This window comes from Pinus tabuliformis, chromosome 2_1, assembly GCF_031772625.1.
Source record: "Pinus tabuliformis cultivar Carrire ecotype Pingquan chromosome 2_1, CPIR1, whole genome shotgun sequence".
Lineage (NCBI taxonomy): Eukaryota > Viridiplantae > Streptophyta > Pinopsida > Pinales > Pinaceae > Pinus > Pinus tabuliformis.
Genome location: NC_142299.1, coordinates 421,898,474 through 421,913,627, shown reverse-complemented (window position 1 = coordinate 421,913,627; position 15,154 = coordinate 421,898,474).

Genomic DNA, 15,154 nt, shown 5'->3' with positions numbered 1-15,154 from the left:
TAAATAGGTGAAAAATGTTGAGCAGACAGAGTTCAAACCTTGAAAAGAAAGTTGTCAGATTTAGAAAATGAAAGAAATTAGATGCAAACAAGGGAACTCTTTTTACATAGTATAATGGAAATAGGAAACACATTAATACTCATACTTACTGTAGATATATCAGTATAAGAAAAATCAAGGCTACATCATCATCTAAATATTTCAACTCTAAGTCATGATCAACCCGTCATCTTGCTTAAAATTTGCCTTAAAATCTAAAAATTCCCAACTAGTTACGAGGTAAATGTATATTGTACATTGTTTGAGAACATGTTATAGTATATAAGAGAAATAAAATCAGTTAATATAAGAGAAAAAAAAAGGCAATTTCATACTGTGTATGACTGAGGCAAAGAAAGGGCACTTATAAGATGGAAATATCTACATATAAACCAACAATGGCATGAGGAAAATATCAATGTATACATAAACCAACAATGACAATCAACACGAAAAAACTATTGATGTGTATATAAACAATCTTAGCACATACTAGTCATTTTTGGAGATTTGTCACATGTCACATGTATACCTTTTTGTATCAGTAAATGGTCCTGGGAAATGTAGGACTTCTCATAAATGGCTAGGTAGAACGATATCACCATATACCACATTTAAAGTGTCTAGGCCATCAATAAATTCAAGTGGATGCTCCTCCACAATCTTAAATATTTCCTGGAGCCAACCATTCTACATTAATTCAAGCACAAAATTACCAAATAGAAACTACAAAGAGAAAGGACCTTCAATTTTGTACCTCAAAGATGCCATCCTTCAAGTGTTTATTGTAAATGTTGGAATCTCCCAAAGCAAGTACATGAGGTTGTTGATTCATCATAAATTTCAAGAATCATTTTTGATTAATTTATTTTCTCTTTATCTAAGTAGGGTTCTTTGAATGAATGCTGAAATGTGATGTAAAAAGCGTATCCACTACTTCACCTGAAGAATCTAGCATCACAAATGTTGTAGGATATTTAGCAGAGCCTTGGAAGCAAGCCATCACACATGTTTTTGAATATTCATAAGTATGTTCCTCGTCACACTTTTGGCACTTATTGGGAGCAGTTGACGCTTTCTTCCAGATCTTTGAGCCATAATCCTGAACCAACCAATTTTTGGCACTTTCCATTAGAACCATTTGTGCTTCCTTCTCCATATTAGGTAAAATGTATTGGGATAAAGCTTCCTTTACTATCAATTTTCATTTCTCATTCCATAACTGAGTAGCTCTGTTGACCCCATCACTTAGGTAATGACTTTCTAATCCCCCCATTAAATATTCAACTATTTCTTCTTTAGGCAAACCAATAGTAACCTTGATAAGTTTCTACTCTTCAACTTTTTGAATAAGAAGCCACTAACATCATCAAACACACTAACTGGCTTGTTAACTAACCACTTCACCCCTGCATATTGATGAAAGGAATATATGGCACTGTCTCCATGAGTTGTGGGCCTTGTAGTTACGAATCCCTATAATAAAAATTTAAAATGATTCTTGAAAAATGTAAATTTCAGTTGTGGAGATTGCATAATTTGAGTGTTTTGAAGGTATTTTGAGAGCATTCAATAAATTTTGTGTTTAAAAATGAAATTTGAGTAATTTAAAATTACAATTCCACCAGAAATTACATAACCCAATTTCAGTGATGGTTATGAGAAAAATTTCAAGGATGGTTACTAGTAAAAATGAAAACATAGGTCTTACAATGTCTTCTAAATTATTGGTTTTGATGTGCAGCCTTACAACATTTTCTAAATGTATTCTAGATTATGGGTTTTGACATTTGTTGTTTTATATCATTTCAATTTCATTGTGTATCCCAAAACAATGGAGCTTGTTTGTATATTGAGATTTTAAACTCAAAGCCTTCTTTCTCTTTACCACAAGGCATGGAAGAGGTTGTGGTTGGTTTAGAGTTTGAGAGAATGGTTGATTAATCATAGGCAACCGATCCATCAATTGTATATTTTATTTTTATTTTGTACTAGAGTATAACTCAATTACTCTCCGAGTTTTTGGGCTCATCTTAAGGAATTCAGTTTATAACATTTTCTCCAATGTCCCTGGATTTACAATAAACGATCCCAGTAGTAAGATAATCCAAAGGAATATGTACAGGGAATAATTTGTTCCCACGCGGTTGAATATTACTCTTAAGGGGATTATATTAACAACTATATATTTTCTATATTTGTAGCAGAGTATAAGTCAACCACTCTCACACTTTTGGAGCTTATTTTAAGGAATTTGATTTATAATATTTGCTTAAATTCCCTGGTATTATTGTAAATGGTCCTATTAGTAAGATAATCCAAAGGAAGATGTACAAGAAATAAGTTTTTCCGATGTGGATAAATTAAAAAGATTAGATTAACATTTTTATATTTTCTATATTTTGTGGCAAATATGTCAATTTCTTTCTCAGTTTTTGGGATTATTTTAAGGAATTTGGTCTATAACATTTGTTCACATGTGCCTGTGATTTGGTCGGTTAAAATCATAAGTTTAAGTTATGAACTTCCCATAATCTGAGTGTGTTAGAGGTTTTTTTAGGGTTGGCATTGTTTATAAGTGAAACTTTTGTTGAATTCCAACCAAAAACTGCAACACTTTAACATAATCGGAGGATATGTATAACAAATAATCTTTGCCCACATGGATGGACAGTCCTCTAAAGGAATTGGATTAACAGGATAATAAATGTGATTATTTAATTAGGAGGAATTTGAAGCTTGAGAGCAGCTAAGTTTTCACTTTTGTTATGTTTTGTTTCTTTTTTTTGTAAATTTAATTTGGAGTCTTGTTTGATTTAGTGTTTTTTATTAAGGAGGTTTTGACTCTAGTGAGCTTAATGTAATTGTCTTAATAAATTAACACAGATTTAAAATTGAGTGAAACCTAAATATTAATCAAATAAATATTGTTTTTGATACAAGACGTTGACCATTCATCCTAATCCACCCCACTCACAACTCAAAAAATTTATTCTATACAGTGATTGTTAGATATGGAAAAATGAAAATGCAAGAGCTTACTTTAAAAAAGGTTTCACTATGAGAATACAAATTTCTAAGAGAGTTGTAGTTCCGTTTTAATTATTATTCAATTAAATTACTATATAAAAAAATAAAAATCAATTCAATTATATTTATTAAAAATAAAATATAAAATAAAATAAAATTTATAAAAATGAAAAATTAATTGCATTTCCATGAAAAGAAAAATATTCCAGTCTTACCTACCAAGGTTTACAGAAACATACCTCAGCTACAAGTCTTTGTGCATTCATGATGACCTCTGCTTTAGTATTAACAAATCTCCACTACAAATGGCGGTTATGAGGCAAGAGAAAAAGGTGAACATCATCTGGGCTAGCCCCCTTATTTCATTTCCTCCCGTCAACACCAAAGTTGAACAGAGATCCTACCCCACTGTTGTGGATGATCTGAGAAGTTGTTGTAGTGGGTGGTAGTGGATTTCCCCTAGTCCTCGCTGGACTTGGTAGGCATTTCAATCAAGGAGATGATGTGTGGATTATCTTTATAGGGTTCCTTGATGTCTGGGGGCCCTATAAAGGGTGCAGCTAGAGATTAGCTTGTAGAACCCACCCAAGGGGATGCTCATGATCATGATAACCTCCCGGACCCTAAGCCTCCTGCTGGTATTACTCTTGTTGATATGGTGGACGAGAAATCAGCCTCTGGCATTAAAGACTAAGCATCTAATGACCCCTGGATCTGTTAGTTGTCTCCTGGAAGAATCTAGGCAATACAATATTACCTTGGTTGCCACCTTCTTAACTACTCCCAGCCACATCCCTTGCCTAAGAAGTGCATTCCGAAGTCAAATTATCTATGTTGGGTGATGGGTGCTTGTCTTGCGGAACCTAAATCTATTAAAGGCTAAAACATCACCTAAGCATCTAGAAACACACTTACTAGCAGGATTAGGTATAAGATAGACACTTCGAGCATATTCCTTAAAGTTGGCTCACAACTAATTTCTACAGCTGTCTACAAAACCCTCATATTCATTTTCTAATTAGATTATATCTCATGACAACTAGTAAAATATAAAATCACAAACTACTTTTGACTCTAAGAAAACATACCATGTGCCTGGAACCTTTAAGTACTCACTAAGAATCACCAAATTCTCTCATAGAAAATTCAACAACCACTTTTTGGCATCATCAACTTCATGTTTCAGCACAAAAAGTAAAACAAAATCCTTCAAATTCAGTCACTAAAAATTCATTCCATTAAGGGAAAACAGTGCTAAAAAGAAGCTTCACCACCTATACCTTGTACATTAATTGCAGATTCTCACCTAACTACTCCAAATTGAGACTAAAATTCTATGACAAGCCTCCTAATCCAGATTTTGAATAGATGTTGTACAAAGATTTGCATTTTGGTCCTTTAAATTGACCTTCTTCTACTTCAACTTCATCAGGTGGAAAATGAAAGGTAAACTTCACAGCAAACGTTCAGACTCTGCATTAACAAGGGACTATACAACTGATTCTAGTATATTCAATTTATTTTCATCTCCCCATGCTTCTTCTGCAACACATTTCTCATAAGATGCTTTAAGAGCATTCTCTATCGTTTGAAGCAAAATCCACTTCCTATCCCATAGTTGTATTGCACACAATGCTTGAAGAAAACAAGATATATACCGTGAGTATATACTTATGAGAGTTAACTGTAGAAGAAAGTGTTGTTAACCTAAACAATTACCTTTTTCATTTTCAATTTAGGCTTTTCATCTTTGTCTACATTTTCTGTTGAATTATGTTCTTCATCTCAAAGAAAATTAAGGCACTTTTCTTCTCGATACGTAGCAATAAATGGAACCTAGAAATACGAATCATATTTCAACTAAATCAACAAGCACAATCATACTGTTCCTAATTATTTTCTATCAAGAATCTCCCATTCTCCATGCAACATACTCGTCGAATTCTTTGTCTTTCCAGCCAATGGTAGGTACATATCTTTTGGATACATATAATCTTCCATTTGCATATTCCACAACTGGTAGTTTTGGCCATTAAATTTATCGACCCTAAACCTACCATATTCTGCCATTGCTCCCACTCGAACTAGGAACCCTTCTCTCTTTCAAGTTTATCAGCTAAATAAACCTTCGGCTCTAATACGAGTTGTTAGAAATTAATTAAAAGAGCAATGAGTACACAAAATATTGTGGAATTTTTTTTTAGAGAAACACATAAAAACAAGAGAGACACGGATATAAGTGGTTCACCCAATTTGGGCTACATCCATGGAGAAACAACCAGTCATTCCTTTTATATTATCCAACAAAATGAAGAGATACAACCTATTATAAATCTGCTATAATTTCCTCTTCGCTCTCACACAATCTCCTCTCTCTTTCTCACTTAGAATAATAATACACACCCGCAATAAAATTTCCTCATATAAATTGATGGTTTCCTTCTAGGGAAAAAAACCCTAAATTAAACATAACTTCTACTGTGAGATCATCCGCCTAATGAACGACCCAGATTGACTACGAAATTGCAATATTTTACAAGGAAAATTTTACTCTATTTTTATCTTCAGGGGCATTGCCCCCGAACCCCCACCAGGGGGGGGGGCTCCAAACATACAACCATCCCCCCTTGAACCCCCTAGGCAACAATAGTGGGGGGGGAAGCCCCTAAACACCCCCCCATTGGGGATTGTGATCCAAATATGGCTGAAATGAGACATATGAATTAGGATCCACATCCAAAACATGGGAGATGGATGATCAGATGCGGGCTATGTATCCTTTATTATTTGTTAGTTGAGGAAAAGAAGTTTTGGTAAATGTACATATTTATATATGGTTGTTATTGTAAATACCACAATGAGCTATGTTATAAAGCTCTAATAAGTGCTATGGTTGTCATGTTTCTATGTTTTTCATGTTGGTTTCATTTTTAGCAGGTTGTTCATTGTAAATATTATAACGAGCTAAGTTATAAACCTCCATGGGTAGTATGTTTTACTTTCAATGGTCTTGCTAGTTGTAGGTGTCATTGAACACCAAGGATGGTGTTCCCCTACGGGGGAGGGGTTTGTAACAACCCCATGTTAAAAATCCATGTAATAAAGTTAATAAAGGCAAAATAATAACCAAGGTCATGGGACACGTATTCCAAGTTGAATGTTAGGAAAAAACATAGTGCTGGGGATCTCTTGCGATTAATTAATGGCTATGGAAATTTGCAAAGGCAATAGAAAAGGCTTTGGAAAGGCATGAGGAATTTATTGTCATTTTATTTATGAAAATAATGGAAAATAGGAGAAAAGGAAGGTGAAAGGTAATAGGTTGCATGTGAGGAGGAAAATGAAGGAAAAATAATGGAAAATGAAGAAAATAGAGGCCTCATTGATAAAAGGGTTTTAGAGGATTAGTTCACAACCTTTTGTCAATTTTAGCTTGGAACTATGTCTCTTCTATTCTCTCTCTCATACTCTTGGACACTTAGAGTTTTCTTGGAGCACTCTTGGAGGAGTGTGGCACACTTAGGATTTGGAGCAATAAGGAAAAGGAAAAGTAGGAAATCACAAGAGGAAAATGGGATCAACAACTACAACATGTTTTCTTTGCAAGTACTGAGTTGCATGTATGATTTCCCTTCTAGTTTTGACATGCATGTGGTTATTTGGTTATGATCTACCATTAGCATGGGGGATTTCCTAAATTAACTGTGGTTTTTCCTAGTCTTTTAATTTCCTAGATAGCCATGGTGTTGTGGGTTTTACCTTTTGTTTCTAGTTGGTTCTCATGTTCCTTATGGCTGTGGGTTGAGTTATTAGTTCCCAAAACCTTGGTTGGAAAAACACTTTGGAAGCCCTATAACAACTTAGGTTGAGTTACAAGTCTTGGAAGCCTTGGTTGGACAAACGCTCTGGAGCCCTTGGTGAGTTGAGTTACTAGTCTTGGAAGCCCTAGTTGGACAACTGATTTGGAGCCTTGTGGCAGCTGTGGGTTGAGTTACTAGTCCTGGAAGATGGGTTGGAACCAATGCTCTGGAGCCCTGGACAACTTGGATAGATACCAATCTGGTGGTGGTTAGTGATGTACAACCATGAGGTGGAATAACTGGTTGACGGTTGTGGTGGTTTGGCCTATGGAAGCCCTGTTTTGGTTTTCTTGGTTTATTATGGCACGAGGGTGACTGGATGAAAGAAAGATTTGGTTCAACCAAATCTATGGTCAGGTGGTACGTGGAAGTCCATGACTTGGTTGGATTTTGCATATGTTAATAAGATCTTTTCCCTCTTATGTTCTATGTGTAAATGTACTTGTTACTATGTGGCTATTATGGTTGTTCTATTACTGTTGTTTATCTAGTTATATACTGGTTATAAGTATGGTTTTATGACAATCTTGAGTCATGTCTCTCATCATGTTTTGGTTAGTAGATGAAATGTTAATGAATGAATGACCTAATAGATGATAATGCATGTAATGTGAGAGGGCATCATACATTATTGATGAATCTCAGATAAGTATTATGTTCATATGTGTTTTTATGACCTGTACATTACATGTTCATGATGTGTTTGACGAAATGCCTGTCATGGTTAGGATGAGTTAGGTTGGGTCCTTGTTCAAGTTTCATTAGAGGCCTTGTCTTCTTCTTATTTATAATTTCTAATAATTTCATCAAGTTCTAGGTAAAGGCCTGAGTTGTAGCCCTGAAAAAGTGGCTCATATTTTGGGGTCATTGGCACAAAAATGCTTGATAAAAGACTACAGTTGCATGGAGGCCTTGTTGTGGGAGCGACTAGAGGGTTACAGTCACATGGAGGGCTTGTCATGGGAGGTACTGGGGGTCTAGTTTACTTAAAAAGAAATTTAATTCATGGGTTAGTCATCTAGATGTTGGAAATAATACTGAGAGGGGGGGGTGAATCAGTATTATCAAATTCTTATCAATCTATCTTCCTTATTTATACTTTGAATAATTCTTCAAATATTGATCATTACTTTGTATGTCAGTGTCATAAAATAATGAGCAGGAACAAGAAAAGCAAATAGTCACACAAAAGAACACCAGATATAAGGTGGAAACCCAATGTGGGTGAAAACCACCTGCTGCAATATGTCTCTATCTTCTTTCAATTAGAAACTCCTTTTACAATGATTTTGTACTGGTGCAGTCCTTTACCAGTACGCAGGCTACAACCTGCAGAGAGCTACAACCCTCTCTCGTTCTCCAGCTTCTCCTGGAAGGGAGCTACAACCCCCTTAGCTCTTGTACTAGCCAAGATACTAGTACGTAGGTGATGGCGTACTGAAGGCTACAACCTTCTCTTTCTTCTAGAGACCATGTTTCATAAATTTTCAGACTGGATCCATGAACATCAATCAATCATCAAGTATATCTGCATCAAACAATCTCCTTTTCCCAATTAGCACTGAATCAAGTAAACACTTCTCTGACAGTTGTACCCAGAACACAGTAACAGTAACCACACACCAAATTCTGAACCCAGAATACTGCAGCAATAGACAGAGGCAGCTAGATCATAATTTAAAGATATATGCTACTTCAACAACCTGAAACCTGCGTGCAGATCTATAAAGGATAATTCCTTCTTTCAAATATTCAGACACTAACTAACCCAGATTGTCAGATTTATAGATCAAGCATGCGCCTCATATATCAGATCAAAATCATGCAAAGATACTATTATTCAAGCATAAAGATTATGACCCATCAAAAGAACTTATCCTTCTTTATGCACTAAGGTTCCTCCTTCATTCAGATCCAGATCTACACCATAACCCAATCACAAATATTTTAGATCTAGCACTTATTAAATATTCAATTCATTCGATGATGCTTTGCCAAATGATCTCCTTCCTCTTTTATAGTCTTAGGCCTTCCATAATACCACGGTCCAAAACCATAGGATCAAAAAACTGTTGGACTAATACCATGAACCAACCATGAAAGTGTGTGAGATCAACACTTTTGGATGCAATACCACGAGCCAAAACCATAGGATCAAAAACTATAGGACTAATACCATGAAGCAACCATGAAAGTGCGTGAGATCAACACTTTTGGATGCAATACCACGGACCAAAACCATAGGATCAAAAACTGTCGGACTAATACCATGAGCCAACCATGAAAGTGCATGAAATTTTCACTTCATGAAAGGAACTTTTCTCTGCATGAAAGTGCGTGAACTTTTTCTCTACATGAAATAAAATTTTCTCTGCATAAAAGTGCATGAACTTTTCTCTCCATGAAATAAACTTTTCTCTGCATAAAAGTGCGTGAACTTTTCTCTACATGAAATAAACTTTTCTCTGCATAAAAGTGTGTGAACTTTTCTCTACATGAGATAAACTTTTCTCTGCATAAAAGTGCGTGAACTTTTCTCTACATGAAATAAACTTTTCTCTACATAAAAGTGCGTGAACTTTTCTCTACATGAAATAAACGTTTCTCTTCATGAAAGTGCGTGAACTTTGCTGCACTATAATTTATCATCTGAGATGAGTGGGTTGCCATCAAGTACAACATATGTATCATAATGCCAACACTAGAGTGGCTGGTTAGCCCCTCGGGGTCCTATAGCTCCTGAGGAATGTCAATTTGGTTTGGGTTTGTTGATTCCACTTCCTTAAATCTACTTAGGGAGTTGAATCATATCATAGGAACTCTTCGTCAGATATTTACCCCGGTGGACCAATAAGCTTGGGTAAGTGTGGGAGGAGGGTGTTACAGACAAGAAACATATACATATATATATATATTACTCATCTATTATTTGTAGATGATATGATAATATTTTTGGATGGATTCAATCATGATGCTGCTCTCAAATAGGTTATCAGTCTATTTGGTAAAGCTACTCGCATGGAAATTAGTCAACTAAAATCTACATTATCTGCCACAAATTTCTCTAGGAATGAGATATATTACTCAGTTAGTCAATTCCCTTTTCAATCCATTTATTTTGATGATGGGATTAGATATATGGGCTTCCACTTAAAAACGAATGATTATAAGAAAAATGATTGGATGTGGTTGATTGCAAAATTTGAAAAAAGGCTATAATCATAGAGCAATATGCGGTTATCTCATGCATGTAGGTTTGTCCTCATCAAGTCTATCCTTGAAGCCATTCTTGTCTTTTGGATGGCCCTCCCATGGATTCCAAAAGGTATTCTACACCTCATTCATAAAAAGTGTTGTAATTATTTATCGAGAGGATCAAAAGAAGGAAAAATATTTGCCTGAGTTAGGTGGAATCAGATTTTTTTGCCCAAGAAATGGGGCGAGTGGGGCCTTATGAATTTATTTATTTTCCATCAAACCCTTGTTGCAAAGGTTAGATGGTGACTTATTACAAATGATAGCTTATGGACAAAGGTGGTTATCAGGAAATATATTTTCCCACTTTCAGTGGAAAAGTGGATCTGGCTGCAAAATAAGAGAAAAGAAAATATATCCTCGATATGGAAAGCAATGGTGGCCTCCTTTAACATCATTGAATCTAGACATGCATGGCGAATTGGTGTTGGTACAAGGTTTCGACTAATAATTGACCCATGGTGTAGCTGTGGTGACATGCATATTCTTCCTCGTGAATCGGTGGCTTTTCTTTTAGAGCATGGTTAGAAACTTTGAATCAATAATGAATCCTAAAAAAACAACCATCTGGGGGAAGAAGTGGTTATCGGCACAGATATTAAATTTACCCACTCAATGGCACCAATCTTGGATTGATTACAGAAATGAATTAACAAATTCGTATGTTAGGATATTGGATTGAGAAGATGAATATGTTTGGGTTTTCTCGAAAAAGGAGATACATAATCCAAAGGAAGGTTATTTATTTTCTTATGCTCATAAATAACCAGAAGAACATATATGTTGGACGAATATCATATGGAAGCTGAAAATCCCACCCAAAGGCAAGTTATTATTATGGTGCCTACTTAAAAATAAAATCCCTACTCTTGAAAATCTTAAAAAAGATCTTTTCAGGGCCCTTCATTGTGTGCATTATGCAAAAGCGAAGAGGAATCGGTTGAACATTTATTTATGCATTGTCATGTTGTTTCACAGGTTTGGAATACGATATATCTAACCCTTAACATTCATTACAAATGGCAGGGTAATTCTCTACCTGAAGCATGGCAAAGTTGGTGGCATGAAGTAAATCCAAAGAAATTGTGGAACATTTCGGTACTTATTAGTTGGGGTATTTGGATTGGTAGGAAAAGGAATATTTTTTATGATAGGCCTTTCATACCTGACTGTATTGCAACAAAAATCTTGACCATATATGATCTTCTCCTAGAAGAAGAAGAACAACCCGTGTCTCTTTCTATATCCTATGAAATTATTGACCAGACTAAGTTGTGGGCCTATTTTGATGGCTCAACACAAAATGGAATATGTGGTGGTGTTAACGGGAAAAGTGTCTATTCAGAACGACCCTATCCCACTAAGGTGTGACAGTGACCTTAGAAACAAACAGAGAAAACTACTTTCATATTCTTCTTTATGAACTATAAACGAAGAGGAATAGGATGAACCAACCTGTGTCTTGCGCTAGTCCTTTGATCCAATCTCTCTCCTCTTTGACAGCTTCCGGCTACCTACTTCCTTACTTGCCCATCTTAACCAAGTTCCTGTAAGATCACAGAAGAAGAAAACTACACAAAGACATGGATTTATATTCACAAATAGCTTAGGATCAGATTTAAGCTAAACACACAAATGTAACAAACATCAATGATACACAAGCATGTAGGAGAAACTCAAATAGTTTTATTGATATAACAAGAAGATGCAGGAGGAATTACAACCGATGATTCCTGATCCAGCATCAACCTCCCAGCAAAGAAGCCCCTCTTCACCTCCAACAAAGCATAAATCACCCAATACTCTGATATCTATCTCAAAACCAACAACAATTCTCTGCAATGTACAAAATTCCAGCCTCTGGATCTCTGGGATGAGGGATCCATATATAGATGTATGCAAGGAGGATGAGTCAGCTTATTATTTGACTAGTGTCTTCTCTCTGTCAGTTCTTGCTTCCACTTGGAGACTGAGAGCCTCTTACTCATCCTTGGTCGAACTCAGTGAGGAAAGTGTCATTGGGGAAGATTCTGGAAGCTTCCATTGCCTTTCCACCTCACGGAATGACACTGCCATTTGTCATTTCCCGCTCAACGCACCCTGGTAGTGCATTTAGGTGTGTTGCAACGCATCTAGCTAGTGTATTTGGGTGCTATGCAACGCAGCTAGCCAGTGGAGCAGCTGAAATGATCCCGATTTGACTGATTCTGAGCAGTTTCTGGTGGAGAACTTCTGGGAGAAGCTGTAATTTGTTGACCTTGTTCCTTTAGGGGTCGGAACAACTCTTTTAGGGACTTAGGATCCCTTGGTTTATGGACATTTCATGCCTAGAGCTGTAAGGCACAAAAATGTCTATAACAGTTGCCCCCTAAAGTATGAGGCCGTTTATCGGGTGAAATGCTTTATTAGGAGGATACGAAGTTCTTTCAATGCTGGGAGGAGACCTGTAATAAGATACAATACAATACATTATCTTCATACTGTTTTCATGATCTAGCTGAGGCAGGCATTCCCATGCTCAGCTTTATAAATTCATTTTCATGTACATAGGACAGACAATCGTTTGATGGTAGACTGATGATTCTGATAGAGCCATCATCCTTTTGGTAGGATGATTATCTGTGATGCAATGCTGTACACTTCAATGTCTTTATTTTCCTGAATATATATCGCAACCCGGATGGATGAAACTAGATCCGGGGTTTTCAATCTCGTCCGATCTTCACTCGAAGTACAAGTCGATCCATGTGAGAAATCTTTTGAAGTCAAACATGGAAAGACATCGCTTGATTACCAGTCAATGATGTAAACTGTTAACAAGCGCGAGAGGAATCACCGATAATGATGATGACCCTCAAGGTACTGCAGTACAATTCACGTGGTGTGAATAAAGGACTTGGCGTCGAACACCATGCAAAATCTTTCAGTCAAAGGTAATTGATGTATACCTGTCGCCGGAAGTGAGAAACTTGCCATTGAGGCATGCAAGCTTCAAAGTACTAGATGGGGTGTTCCTAGATCAACTTCTTGGATAATGAGCTGATGTCGACAAGAAGCGATCCGTCAAACGAGGGCCTTAATGAATCCCACATCAATGACACGGAACGGAGCAAATGATTTTGATGGAGGTGAAAATGATCTGATGATATATGGTTCAGGATGGCGGTCATGAAAGAATGAAGTATAATGTATGGTAGTGGATGGGACACAGGTGACTTCTCTGGATGACTTCTCTTGAACATGTCGGCGACACTTATGTGATGGATCGGTAGCATTTACCCCAAATGTGGATGGTATGGCGTGACCATGGTGATGTGACCGGTGAATGAAACAACCCAACCCGACTCGGACACGGAGTGGAAGTGTCATGTTCAAGAGCGACTTGCTACCAATAAGGATTCTTTGAGTTTTCTTCCCAATTTTTCCCCAGTCATTGTTGACCAGTACCTCTTTATTTTTGTCAAGCTTGAGGATGATAACATATGCTTGTTCTATAATTTGCCCTTCGGGTAAACCCATCGCTATGTTTTAACGAGCCTAGCGATAGTGAAACTCGTTCTTGTCTAAAGACAAGTTTGTCGCTATTAATCTTTTTAACGAGTCTAACGACAAAGATAACTCGGTCCTTTTCATTTTTAGAGAGTCTGAAAAGGTACGTAAAGGTAACTCCAAAATTCCTTTTTCGTCATCTAATCCCTTAAGTCCGAAAAAGTATAAAACAATACAGAAGGGATGAATTTTCGATAGTTTTAACGAGCCAAACAAAACAAGCGCTCGATCTTTTTGTGCAATAATCCCTCAAGTCCAAAAAGATTAAAATCTAGAGGAGGGATAGCACTTCCGGTCGCTTTAACGAGCTGGAAGGCCAAAACTCGACAATCTTTTCATATTTTACGAGTCAATTGAAAAGAGCTTAAAGAAGACTCATCTTTTGAGGAACGAGTGATAAAATGGGTAGCGGCTGATTCCAGGTAAGGGTTGGAATTTTCCAATCACGGCAATGTCACAAGGATGGCTAGTGAAATCACTCTTTGCAGCTGTTCCTCAAAATGGGTAAACAATCAAATGGAGGTGAATGATTGGCCAATGGAAAAGTGGAGGTGACGGTGCAAACACGACCAAGGCTTTAATGGCTGAAATGCTACATTCACGGTGGTTATTTACCAGGGGATAGTTCATTTTTTAATGAGCTTAAACGCGGGTGGAAACATTTGCTCATGTCTTATGTTTAATTTTTAACGAGCTTGAACTATGTGCTAAAACTGCTCGATCAGATGGTCTTGTTTTGATTTTTTACCATAAATAGCTTTGTCCTTCCAAAGATCGTACTGTATATTCAACTGCTTCATCAAACTAGTCAGAAATGAACAATATTTGCTTGAAAACGAGATTAAAACGCTAATATTTTACTTTGAACTACGTAAAAGTAATCAAAAAGTGTTTTTTACCTCTCATTTTACCATTTCATTTGAACTTGGTTTGTTGGAGCTTTGGAGGTGCTTTTCCCCCTCGATTTTCATCAGTTGATTTCGGGAGATTCTGTGGATGATTCTCGGTGCCGCTGGGCTAGGCAGGAGCTAAACCTGAGCTCTTTCATTTCATGGTTTCCATTTTTCTTTTTGACCCTGATTCCCTACTTTTCTGAGCCCCTGGGGTTTGAGAGACTCGTTCTGCCATCAACGCACCCCCAGTGTATCGAAACCTGCGTTGAATGCTGGCTTGTATGAAGGCAGTTTGACATTCAACGCACCTAGAACACTGCTGCAGGTGCGTTGGGCGCAGAAAGGGAATTTGTTGCACAATTTTTGATGGAATTTTTGCCTGTTTCTCACCAAAATCAGGATCTAACTCCTCTCTTGTTTGTTTTTTCAGAGATTTGGGAGCAAGATGACCCTTACATGGCGAGAACGTGAGCATGAAGAGGAGGACATGATTGCCCTACATGATCCAGTTACAGTGAACGCGCTGCG